At 35.5% G+C, this 14,523-nt stretch overlaps 1 pseudogene; it reads left to right on the top strand.

Annotated features, from left to right (window-relative positions):
* The first annotated feature begins 9,506 nt into the window (after window positions 1-9,506).
* Window positions 9,507-10,324, top strand: LOC107876629 (annotated as a pseudogene).
* Window positions 10,325-14,523: the final 4,199 nt, after the last annotated feature.

Raw genomic sequence — 14,523 nt, 5'->3', positions numbered from 1 at the left:
GGAATTTGGACTTCTTACACTTACCTTACCCATATGCAGTCCCCATGTACTATATGTGATCCGAATATAGACATAGGTAAGTGCCAAAACTTCTTCTACAACTTTTTCACTCCCAAGATCTTCAATTATAGTACTTATTAGTAACATATGGACCACATGTTCTACATGTAGTCTACATGTAAACATAGGTAAGTGCTAGGCCTTCTAATTCTTGCAATCAAGTTTTCAAACTTCAAGTTTCAGCACATCCTTTGGTCATGTACATTTGATAGGAGCCACAAATGCCCAAGAATGATCAAGTAAGTAGCCAAAAATTCCATTTTGCATATTTTTCTCAAACATAGCATCCAAAACCTAGTTTCCTACAAAACATACTCGAAACACATCATATCTAATAAACCATCCTAAGAAACTTGCACATTTTCATTGTTTTAAGCATCGAAAGTGCTATATTTCTATAGAACACCAACCTACTACTTTTCAAAGGTGCATAATGGCCATTTTCTATGTCATAGTAGATACTTTTGTTGAGGTATTTATGGATGACTTTTTGATATTTGGTAACTCCTTTTATATGTATTTCCAGAACTTAGACAGACTCTTGGCTTCATGTGAAGAAACTAATGTAGTATTAAACTGGGAGAAATTCCATGTTTTTTCAAGATAGGTGTCATCCTTGGCCATAATGTGTCACAAAAGAGGCTAGAAGTCAATAGACCAAAAGTGGAGGTGATTGAGAAACTTCCATCTCTAGTATAAGTTAAAGGATCACACAATTTTAATGGACATGCAAAGTTTTATAGAATGTTCATCAAGGACTTCTCAAGATAGCAAGTCTAATATGTAATATATTGGAGAAAAAGGAAAAAAATGAATTTGGAGCTAATTGTCAGAAATCATTTGAGGAGTTGAAGAAAGAATTGGCAGAATCTCCCATTTTGATTGCTGCTGATCAGGGGTTACTACTTAAGCTGATGTGCAATGCAAGTGATGTAGTTATAGGTGCAGTTCTTGGGAAAATCAAGGAAAAGGTTTTCTACTCCATTTATTATGCTAGTAAGTCCTTGGATGCTTCCCTAATAAGTTACACTATCACAGAGAGAGAGAAAGAGAGATTGGCCTTATTATGCTCATTCGATAAATTTAGTGCTTATCTAGTAGGAACTAAGGTGGTAGTTCATATGGATTATGTGACCATCAGATATCTATTCAATAAGAAAGATGCAAAGCCCAAGTTAATTAAAAGGATCCTGCTACTGTATGAATTTGATCTAGAGGTATGGGAAAGAGAAGGACCACAAAATCAAGTAGCTAACCACCTATCAAGGTTAGAAGTTTGATCACATTTAGTTGATGATAGTTGTATTCGGGAAGAGTTCCCGTATGAATAATTAATGTCATTAAGAGTAGAAGATCTCCCATAGTATGATGATATAATAAACTTGTTGGTCAGTGGTGTCCATCCTCTAGATGCCGCTAGTTAGCAAAAAAAGAAAATGTTTCATGATTCTTGCTTATATATGTTGGATGAGCCTTAACTATTCAGGCATTGCGTTGATCATGTAGTTCGAAGATGTGTTCTAGAAGATGAATCCAAACAAGTACTTGAGAGTTTCCATTTATCACTTTATGGAGGTCATCATGGAGGTAACGAATAGAATGCAAAGTATTGCAATCTTGTTTCTTTTGGCCAATGCTATTCAAAGATGCCTTCACTTTTGTGAAAGAATGCATCAATGACAGAGAATGGGCACTCTCTCAAGGTGCCATGAAATGCCCCTAAATAATATTCTTGAGGTGGAGGTTTTTGATGTGTGGGGATAGATTTCATGGGCCCATTTCTTCCCTCTTATAGTAATCTGTATATTTTGATGGCAGTAGATTATGTATCCAAGTAGGTAGAGGCTTCATCTCTCCCCACTGATAATGAAAGATGGTAGTGAAGTTTATCAAAAAGAATATATTCTCTCATTTTCATACACCCAAGGAAATAAAATGGCCACAATGTATCATCTATAGACGAGTGGCCAAGTGAAGGTATCCAACCGTGTCATTAAGGAGATTCTTAAGAAAATGGTGAATGGTCAGTGCAAATATTGATTGATAAAATTGGATGATGCATTATTGGAATATAGGACAGCCTACAAAACACCTATTGGTACCTCTCTATATCGATTGATGTATGGGAAAGCACATAACCTGCCTGTAGAGATGGAGCACCAAGCTTATTGGGCAGTCAAGTAGTTGAATAGTCAAAGATTTTGAGAAAGAAAAATATGTTTCAATTGCTTGATCTTGATGAGTTCCTCCTACATGCATATGAAAATGTGAAATTGTACAAAGAAAAGACCAAAAGATGGCATGATAAGCATCTCCTGACCTGAGTCTTTGAGCCTGACTAGAAAGTTTTGTTATTTAACTCCAGGCTGAAGCTGTTTTTGGTAAGTTAAGGTCCAAGTGGTCCAAGCCATTTGAAGTAGTGAGAATGACTTATTTTCTTTGGAAACATGGCATAGTCAATGCTTAAAACAAAGAATTTAAGCTTGGACTTAGGTTATTTTAAGGGATATGATGTGTTGGTTGCTTAAGTGAAGAGAATTTAGGAAGGAAATATCTTGGAATGAAAAATAGAAGAAAAGCTCTGAATATGTTGAAGTTTGATCAGCTTACGATTTTGCCTACAAGTCATCAAGTCATCATACGACCCGTAGCCTTAATCGTGAACATAACAATAGCAAAAGGCAGCTGAAAAAGCTAAGTAAAAGATGATCATGAATCGTAAGGAGTCAGTACGAGTAGTGATGAGCAATCATAATGAGAGTAGAAGCCAAGTCTAACATTCAGAGGTAAAGTCATAGAAGAGTACGAGTAGTAAGATCTGATTACGACTCATAATGGGAAGCTGCAAGGAGACCAATGTTCAAATCCCTAAAAGTCTAAGGCTCAAGTGATAACGAGTGGATCCCACAAGTTGTAAGGTCCGACTACGACTCATGGTGATGAATCATAAGGAAAACATAAGCTTGAAGCCTCGAAGATCAGTCATTGTAATGCTTACAATTAGCGTCGTATGACTCATAAGGAGACTTTATGAGTAGACCATGCGAGTCGTAATGAGTGATGACATACTTTTCCTATTTTGTTTATATTTGGATTTCTTTAATATTTTGAGATAATATAAATACCTTAGGGCTATTCCTTTATTTGGTTACACACCTTTACCTTACTTTTAATACTTTTAGCATACTTTGATCAGTGAGTTTTTGTTCTTGAGGTTTTGGATTTTATTCAATTGGAGACTTTGGATTTTCTTTCTCATTATTGTACAATTAATTATGTATTATTTATTTATTATCATGGATTGTTGCATGAACATGAGTGGTTAATATCCTTAACTAGGGTTATGGGAACCCTAGCAGCTTAACTATGTAGAGGAAGTGGAAGATTCATCTATTCTATGGTAGTTGAGTTTATCTTCATATTATTCATATTAATTAACATCAGAGCTACTGCAGAAGCTTCAGGATTTCCCATATTCAAGAACGCCCTCACAAGGGAGTTTGAGATTAGAAAAAGGGGATAAGATAGTAATTTAAGATCCACTTCCATTTTATAATTCCACTATCTCATCTAATCAATTTGAGAATCAAAAGGTGAAAGTTGAACTGTGGTTATAGGCAACGAGCAATAAGGCGACACCCTAAGACTCACCAGGTAAAGGGTGAGATTTATCAATACATTTCCAATACGGTTGATAATACATTGCTTGTCGACTTTACATGTATCATTGTAATATAGGTGAGTTGAACACAATAAGTTTACGGAGTTGATAGTCCATGGAGAACACAATCCTAGTGTTCATTTTTAATTGTTTACACACCTAAGCATTCAAGTTCTGTTACTTGTTACTTTTGACACCAAATTTTCCCCGTTTACTTTTCTATATTTCTCATGAATTTTGTCAAGTGATGTGTTATAGAAATATAACACTTTAGATACTTAAAACAAGGAAAATATGCACATTTCTTAGGTTATTTTGTTAGATATGCTGCATTTTCGGTATGTTTTGTAAGAAATCATATTTTGGATGCTAAGTTTGTGAAAAAGGTGTTTTTGGCTACTTTTTGGAGAAATTATGGAAGTATGGGAGACTTTCCGTCTTTTTCGTGATCAAAGAATGTTCAAGAATCAAAGAAGAGCTGATAAGATGACTCCTGGAACTTACTAAGTCAACTTATGGACCACATGTAGGCAAAGCAAGTGTCAGAAGTCTAAACTCTCTAGAGCTGACTTGCAGGATTTTTTCATTTGGATACCTACACCCTGTACCTATGCTCACCCTACTGACCGCAGGTACTACCAATGCCCAGGGTCAGGGTACAGGTATAGACCACATACAAACCACATGTGGCCACCGACCTTATTTTCTCCTATTTCATTCGAGATTTGGTTTTTGGGTTTCCTCATGTACTATAAATACCCTTATGTGTTTTTTAATAGGAGTTACATACTTTTGATACTCACAAACACATTTTGATTCCAAGATTCGATTTTGATCTTGGGATTCCCTTGTATTGAATTTAGTTGATTAATTCATTTATAATTATGGATTTTTACACTTCTTATTATTATGATTTCATCTCCCATTTCAATTATCAATGTTATTGATTACTTCACAAGCAGGAGCAGTTAAAACCCATAGCTAGGGTTGTGAAAACCTTAGTGAATTGACAAAGTAGGGGAATTGCTGATGTTGTTCTGAACCGATACCCATGCATGTATTGCTTTATGTTCATTATAATAGTTTTCTTAATAGGTGCACACATTAGGATCCCGCCCAGATATTGCTACTTTCTCTAAATGAGGAGTAGTGACTAGGAAAATATAAAGACAATGGTAATTTGGAGCTTAACTGTCGATCTACGCTCCTAGGTTTTATCATAGTAAGATGGTTAGGTTTCATCTAATAACTAGAGACTCAAAAGGTAATACTTAACACGGATCAAGATATGGGTTAGTGAGGCGACACCCTAATACTCAAAAGGTAAAGGGTGAAATCCTTCTACATGTCCAAAAGACTGTAGAAGGTACATAACTTATCGATTCTGCATGCAAGATATTGTGTTGGTTCAACAAAGCACGATAATCCTATAGTGTTGAGAAGCCAGGGGGACACCATTCTAGTGTTCACCAATACTTATTACAATCGGAAGTTGATATTTACTACTAGTTTGTCACTGATACTCAAAACCCCTCATTTACTTTTCTTGGTCTGCCTGCTGACTACAACTATTGATATCCGCAATACCATTTATTCCCTTGGAATTCGACCCCAACCTTTTTTGGGTTAATATATTTTGGCAGCAATCGTATCATCATCTGAGATGAGGTGTTGTTTGGACAACATCAAAATTTTGGCACTATTTTGAGGAATACGGTGCTGATTTGTGATTTGAAGATACTGCAGTTTTTGAGTTTTTATTTTTGTTTTTATTCTTAGTTAGGTATACAATGATGTATGCCAAGAACATAGAGTAGAGGCAATCCCTTACTCCTGGTGAATCCAAATCCAAAGAGGATCCTACAAACACATGGTAGGATGTCTGAGCAGAAAAGAGATGGTAATCTTGAAGGGGTTTGTGATACCTTCTCCTCCTTTCGAAGGAGTACAGGATATTGTTGATCGATAGACTGGTGAGCTTTTAGCTCAAGCTAAAAACAAGATGAGGATAATAGAAGAAGCATAGCGAGCAGCTCGGGAGGAGAGTTAGTTGAGCAGAGACAAGCAGCAAACCGCCAAGATACACTCGATAGGAATAATAACAGAGCTAGAGTTGGGATATATTGACCCGGAAGAGATTAGAGCCATAGTTCCTTCTGTTTACCCCAGGCATCAAGTTTGACATCACGAGCGCAATGATCCAGCTCTTAAATTTAAAGGGTGTGTTTGCAGGTCTGCCTACAGATGATGCAAACTTTCATCTTGACAATTTCATTGTGATTTGCAGTTCATATACAAATATAGGGGTGAATCAGGAAGTACTTAGACTAAGGTGGTTTCCCTTCTCACTTACAGGATAAGCATCTTTATGGTTTGGAAAATTGCCAAGAGGCGCTATCACTACATAGAATGAGTTGCATAAAAAATTCTTAAACAACTTCTTTCCTCTATCCAAGATGTTGCATCTTAAGGATGAGATTTATAATTTTAGCCAGCTGCAGTCATAGTCTATGTACGAGGCATGGTTCGGGTTCAAGAAGAAGCTGAGTATGGTTCCCAACTATCGATTGTCAGGGAAAATCTTATTGGATATATTCTATCGACCCTTGACTATCAGCTCTAGAGTCATGGCAGACACCATATTTGGAGAAGCTTTTGTGAGACTAGGATGGAAGGCATCTTCAGAGATGTTATATCAGATCTCACTCACTAACCACAATAATAACAACAAAAAACCCAGTGTATTCCCACAAAGTAGGGTCTGGGGAGGGTAAGATATACGCAATCCATACCGCTACGTCTGAAGAAGTAGAGAGGCTATTTATGATAGACCCCCAGCTCAAGATAAAGAATATTAAATAAGGGGATGTATGACATAACAGAAAGGGCATAAGAAATAAGAAAATATAAATCAAAGAAATATAAAATACGAGCGATAAGGTAACACGAAATAAGAAATAGGAACTAAGAAATTATGAATAGGGCTCCCACCTAGAAGTAACAAACACTCACAAACCAAATAAACCTATGTACACGGTCCTAAGATTACTAACCCAGCTACACCAGATCCCTCCTGATGGCTTGCTATAACCCACACCCTTCCATCAGCCTTCTACCTTTATCTGTGACCTCCATACCTTCCTATTTAGGTTCATGTCTTTAGTAAGTTGCAGTTGCTTCATGTTATGTCTGATCACCTCTCTCTAGTATTTCTTTAGCCAACTTCTGCTCTTCTTGAAGCCATCCAATGCTAGCCTCTTACACTTACTATCTGGGGTATCTGCATCCCTCCTCATCTCATACCCAAACCATCTCATCCTTCTCTTCCGCATCTTGTCCTCCCCCTAATCCACTCCCAACTTCTCTTAGATAATCTCATTCCTAACCCTATCCTATTTAGTAAGCCCATACATCTAATGCAACATCCTTATTTCCGCCATCTTTAATTTTTAGATGTAGGAGTGTCTGACTGGCCAACACTCCGCTTGATACAATATGGCCTGACGAACTGCCACTCTATAGAATTTTCCTTTAAGCTTAAGGGGCATCTTCTTATCATACAACTACTACTAGAAATTTGGTCTATGGAAACACAAGCAAAACCATTGCAGTAGATGAGTAAACCGTTGATGTAGAGGTATTGCGACGGTTAACAAACCATTTCATCAGGTCGCGTGGCGATAGGTCTACTGCTACATTTTTTGTAACAGTTTTATAAACCGTTGCTATATATGGCTGTAGCAATGGTTTTTACCATCACTATCGCAACACTTATTTGACATCAATTGCAATAAAATAAACTGTTTCCAATGAGTTTTATGCAACGGTTATTATATCTATTGCAACAGTTAGATAAATATATTACACAACTCAGTTGACACTATTGAACAATTTTATCATTAATGCTACAGTTTTTAAATAACATAAACTCTATAGCAATGGTTTAAAAGTTGTTGCCATAGGGTCTTATGCAACAATTATTTTTATCAATTTCAACATTTAATCATATTATTGCAACAATTTTATGGTTAATGCTACACTATTTAGTGATTTTATATGAGATATCACAACATTTATAGGCTGTTGCTATAGCCTTAATAGTTTAATTTAATTTTCTATGGCAACGGTTCTAAGTTGCTATTGCAATAATTTAATGTACTACAAAAATATGTAGCCCTGTAATGACAAACTAATAATAAATACCAATAATCTAAAATACATGAAAAGATATAGAATTACAAAATAGTACGTTATCAATGTTCATCATTAAAATTATATATCCAAAATATAAGCTTGCCATAGTAGTTAATATCCATAAACTATCGACATAAGTTTCAATGTGTTGTTGATTTCAAAAATGTCCTAGAACAAGTTACAAAAAACATCTAAAATCTTCTTAACGTTCTTCAATGTTCTCCTCATTTGCTTCTTCATTTTCTCCACCTACAAAAAAGAAATCATGCCATTAATCTTTCTCAATGTTCTCCTCAATGTAAAATTGCTTCACATTATTGTCATAGGGAATATGACCTTTTTCAAATTCAACTGCCTCAAAAAGACAAATAATAAGTAATAAAGCCACTTCAGAAAACTTTATCAAAATAAAATTGCAAGAATTTACACCAAATCCACCATATAGTTAGACTAAGTTGCCTAAAACTTTCCTACAAATCCATGCATTTCACTACTATCTACTTTTGCTAATGCAAAATTTCACAACTATGAATTTATTGTAAGTATCCATTCACAATTTTATCTTATAATTTAGAAAAAAATTACAAAATTATCATGGAATATATATTTGTTAAAAAATAGTTTCAAGAAAAAAGTGTAACAAGGCTTTGCTGAACCAAGAATATAATCACAATCAATGGGCAATTTCCAGGACCAACCTTGACAATTCGAAATAGAGATACACTGGCTATTACTGTCGTTATAAAACGAGCTCGTTACAACGTTACCATCCACTGGTAATAACCTTTCAAATGACCTTTTATGTGTATATATATATATATATTTTTACACTGTCCATGTAAAAATTTTAGAAGTCTTTAGTAGATCTACATATCCCTTCACTTCACATAAAATCAGTTGTATGTAACTATACAACAAGGACTACATGTCCCCTCTATTCTTTTTTCCCAATTGTCTTTCATACTTAAAAACTTCTTTAGCTTTAGCTAGCTATAATAGGCGGAATTTTTGAAAAGATGGAGGTACAATTACACCTTTCTTTGTCTCTCTGCAGGTACAATAACATGACTTCTTTATCTCCCTCTCTCTTTTTCTTTGTCAACAAAAACATATATGCACCACCATGGTTGTCTTAATTACATATTCCATCTTGCTAACTTACATACATTAATAATGCTTACACTCGCACGAACAAAAAAAGTTAACCACTACCTATAGCATAGTTATTATTACTATCATGTATAATTAAGAACATACCAAGCAACATGCATGTAAAACCACGCATTCACCTGTCCTTGTCAACCATAAAGCTATGCTATCATCAATATATTTTAAAGAAAACATCACATTTCTTTTCCCACTTTCTCTCTGTCTCTCTTATAATTAAAAATTAATATATATACAAGAGAATTATACATGACAAGTCTCACTTAAATAAAAGAGTCTCAATTAATTCAACTTTGTTTTCCTTTTGTTGATGTAGCTAGCTAGCTTATTAAAATTGACATACACAAAAAAGAAGAAGACCTTACTTGTCCTTCTCAAGCTCCAGTCCCACCATATAGCAACCTTTTTATCAAGCTTTTTTAAGATGCAACCTTCTGGCAATTACAACCCCAATATTACCAGTTCTTCTTCTTACTTCAACATAGATATTCCATCTCCTTAAATGCAATACGAACCCAAATTTATCCAATATTTCCATGACCTTCATTTCTCCCAACCCTCTAATGATCAGTATAATCTTGATACCAGTATTATGGTAGAAGAAGATTCCAACAAATTAGACAAACAGGAAAAAGAAGATCATAAAGAATTAGTACTAAAAACCAGCAAGAACAAGAAGGATGAGATGAGCAGTACCACCACTAGTACTATGCGTAGGAAAATCAACAAGTGCACTGTTGGTGCTGGTATGGGTGCTTCAAAGAAAGAAAGACACAGCAAGATTAACATGGCTCACGACCTTAGAGACCAAAGAATGAGACTCACTCGAAATTGCTTCCAAATTCTTCAATTTGCAAGACTTGCTCGGGTTTAATAAGGCCAGTAAAATAGTGGAGTGGCTATGAGTGGCTACTCACAAAGTCAAAATCAGCAATCAACTAGGTCATTCAAAAAATAAACAAAGAAAACTACAACGACACTATATCAATTAGTGCATCATCTCCTTCAGAGTCGTGTGAAGTTATATCCAGTGTAACTAATGAATCAGCAACTAATAATACTAATAATGTTATTCACAAGCAATAGAAGAAGAAGGTTAAGTCGATTCATAGGACAACATTTCATCCAGTTATTGCAAAGGAATCGAGGAATCAAGCTAGAGCAAGGACAAGGGATAGAACAAAAATAAAGAATAGCCTAAATAATAAGAAGAATATTGGTGAATCCATGAACGTGCAGTAGCAGAACAATAAGATGAACAACAATTTGCTAGTGAATTGAAATAGGCCTCACACGGCTTCACTAGACTTTGAGTTTGTGTTTTGAATAAGAAAATGAGATGAACAACAAGGCAACAATGCTAGTGAATTGAAAGAGCCACACACGGCTTCACTAGACTTTAGATTCAACTACACAATGTTAACAAGATCACTAATGCTCTCAAATTTCAACAAAAATATAATGTGTAAGTACCTGAACAACACAAATTAAGGATGACTATAAACTTCTTGATAAGTTCTGACAACCTTGTACATCCCATTGTGACTGAATGGCTGTTTCAAAGAAGAGCAATAGACATTATCAAATATGTTCACATAAAAAAAACTGAAGTGAGAAAAGACAATAGAAATGGAAAGAAAGTGTGCATTTCAAAAACAACAACAACATACCCAGTATATTCCCACCAAGTGCGGTCTGGGGAGGGTAGGTGTACGCAATCCATACCACTACCTCAAATATTTGATAGAGAGGCTATTTTTGATAGACCCCTGTCTCAAAATAAAGCAATCTAAGATAAGATAAGGAATAAATGAGAAATAAAGAATTAGAAAATAGTATGATCCCTCCCAAAGATAAGGGACATTTACACCTCATAATTATATCCATTATAATATTTTTTCTTTATTTAATTAGAAGCCTAATTGTAGAGTGAAACAAGCAAGAGCCATAGGGATTATGGAAAAAAAAGTTTTACCAACTATGAGAAAAGATATATATCTACTAGAATTAATGCCAGTCAATGTAATATCACATTACTTCATCCGTAGACAAAGATAGAAGATACGAATACCAATTGAGATGCTTATGAGAAAGAAACAAATTCATATCACACTGATCATATTAGAGAACATCTTAACTGAAACTCACATGTAATGTACATATTTAATTTGCCTACACGGTAACTACTCATTATGGAACTGCCACACAAAAGATCTAGAAGCTAGAGAACCAGAAAAAATGAAATCCAGAAGTAGGACAAATCTCACTAACCCAAATCAAACTAATACGTAGTACAATGCCACCCAAATAATTATACTAGGTGGTCAAAGATCCACCTACAATAAGTAAGAGTGCACCAATGCTAAGAAATAATTACACTCGATCCAAATATATATGTTTTTTGTAAATCGTGTATTTATAATTCATCCGCACTCATTATCACAAAGAAATGGTTAGCGCAGACATAATCAAGCCTACTAAATTAAAACAATAAAGCCACCTTTACATACTGGATAAACTTTCCTGATAGTTAAAAGAGCAAGAAACAATTACATATCACACAGATCGCATTACCGAACAACCTAGCAGCAGCTCAAATAGGTGATGCCACAGAATATCAAAGGTGCTACTGAGAGCTGGAAACTTTGAAAAGTTGATAAACCCATCAGGAACACCTGGTTGTTCCCTTTTCTGCTGCTTAGATAGCTCCCTGACCCTTGCGATGATGTTAATAGGGTCAAGCATGTATTGGTGGCTAAAGGCTCCTGGTGGGATAAAAGGTAAAGATTGACCTAACTGCTATTAATGTAATGGTCATGAAGGAAATAAAAGTATGGTGATTTACCTTGAAGTAAAAGACGTGTGGTAATTTTACATGGCCGCCTTTGTTTAACTCGGCCATCAACCATAGCAATGTTAACTTTGGGCACTCCTTTTATCACCACTAAGTCAAAGTAACCATCTGAAAATTGCAAAAACACTAAGTTTATATTGCACGTATTGGAAGTTAAAATAGTTGCAGCTTAGTACTTTTATCAAATTACAATAAGAATGTATTAGCTAGGATTATATAGATAGGCTAGTGTGTTTTCTATGCAAAGCAGGACCACGATATCACTTGTGCTGAACAAAATTCAATTTAACTTCACTAATGGTTTCATCTTCTAGTTCAGATGGTTCACCAAAAGATTCATAACCTGGTGCAACCACAAATTTTATACAACTATTATACCTCCTAAGCCAGAATGTTCGTTTCATTCCCTGGCCAAATAGCATCGGACTAAAGTTAACGAGCATAATGATGATGCTTTAAAGGAACTGTATGTACTCAACGTACCTAGTATTACTGCCATAAATACACTGTGAGCTACTCAAAGGAAACAGATAGTAAAATATACATAAAAATCTATTAGATCTCTACCCATCCATCTATGCTTCTCATACTCGATATCAATATCAACTATTCCACCTGGAAAACAAGAAAACTTCAGCATCAATATAATACAATATCAACTATAAATGTCTATTCTAATTCGTTAAATACTTAATTATAGGACAAAACACAAAGTTGAAGATATAATACCCCAGGCGAGCATCAACAAACTAAAAAACTGGCTCTGCCCCTCTGAAATAGTAGCTACGTCTAGTGATTGCTTGTGACCTGCAAGAAACCACAATGTGTGTTGCATTAGACGCACATAAGATAGACCAACAGTGAGTACAACCCATCGAAAAGCCCTAAAAATATGAAGCCAAACATTTCTAATTTTAGATCGAAAGCTTTGCCGCCAGTGGTGACTTCTGACGACGACGGCGCCTCCTCGCCGGAGCTCCAAACCAAAAATTGGCAACGTAATTTGATGGGAAATTACCCCAGCAACCTAAATTTGTCATAGATTATTTTGTAGTAACTATGACTGAAGAGAAGATGATTGCAAAATTTAAAGTTCCCTTCAGAAATTCTCTTCAGCACACGAGCTCACAACGGTAATTTCATCTTCAGCGCAACAATTGTAGGTCAAAAATGCATATTCTAATTTTTTTTTGGTTTAGTGGGAGAAAAATAGAGAAAGAGGGAAAAGGGATTAGATTCTTTTTCTTTTGGCGGGTTATGAAAATAAGAGGGGGAAATACAGGGATTTAATAACTGTTGTAATTGATAAATATACGTGTTGCCATAGATTATTTTGTAGCTACTGTTCATAAATTGTTATTATAGGGATGCCTATTGCAATGGTTATAAATTAGTGGTAACGGTTGTGTTATTAAATCATGGTATTAGAATCAAACTTTTTAGCAACGGTTGTAACCGTTGCAATAGACTATCTATAGCAAGGGTTTATGAACCGTTGCTTAAAAAATTATTTCCATAGACCCAACTTCTAGCAGTGAACACTCTCGAGGCCAGCCTCCACTTCATCTAAACTGCTTTAATACGGTTAGCGACATCCCTATAAATCTCACTCACTAGTAGAAAAAGTATGAGAGGGGTTATAGAACTTATGCTATTGTTGCCTCCTCCGACCAAAAAATTGCTTATGACTTAGTAGCATAAGAGATTGTATTGCTAAGAACTAATCTAAGGGTACTAGCAACGAAGCTTGCAATAACGACTTCCAATAAAGTAAATGCAGTAGCAGCACAGGGGTCAACTTCCAAAGCTTACGAGTCAGAACTAGAAGAGGAAGAAAATTATCTAGATCAATAGTTGGTGGGTTTCTAAGCCCAAGGTCAAGGGAACCAAGGTGAGAACTTCTGTGATAGATAAAGAGACTATAGTAAAGAGCAAGATTATGACTAGAGAAAGAAGGATGACTACAGATAGAAGAAAGATAGGTACATTCCACCTAGCAGAAGAGATGCAGAATCTAGAATAGAAAAGATGCTGACAAAGCTGGTGAAGTGTCAAGAAAATCAAGAGATCAACCTTAAGAAGATTAAGGCTGACATTTCAGGATTGACCCAGAAGGTCGTGTCACATGCCACTACTATAAAGTAGTTGAAGCACCAGCTCAGGAAGATGTCAGCAACTCTAAGTAAGAGGCAACCAAGTACCTTTTTGAGTAATACTATGGAGAATTCGAGAAATGATGGTCATGTACTTGCTATTACCACGAGGAGTGGTATCACTACTATGGATCCCACACTACCTACTACAAAAGATGCTGATGATAAGACATATGTCATTGAGTCCAAGAATGTAATAGGTGATAAAGGTAAATTTGCTAAAGATAAAGGTAAGGGTCCAATCATTAAGCCTGAAGTCAGACAGATTTTGAGACCACCCCACCTTATTTTAGTGACTGAAGAAAATGAAAAATAAAGGTAAGTTCAAAAGGTTCATTGAGATGCTGAAAGAATTGAGATTTAACATACCTCTTCTTGAGGCAGTAGAGTATATGCTTGGATATGCCAAATTCATAAAGCAGTTAGTCACAAGG

This window comes from Capsicum annuum, chromosome 7 (genome assembly GCF_002878395.1).
Source record: "Capsicum annuum cultivar UCD-10X-F1 chromosome 7, UCD10Xv1.1, whole genome shotgun sequence".
NCBI classification, from domain to species: Eukaryota; Viridiplantae; Streptophyta; class Magnoliopsida; order Solanales; family Solanaceae; genus Capsicum; species Capsicum annuum.
The sequence above is the reverse complement of the archived record's forward strand: the minus strand, read 5'-3'. Positions and strand labels throughout refer to the sequence as shown.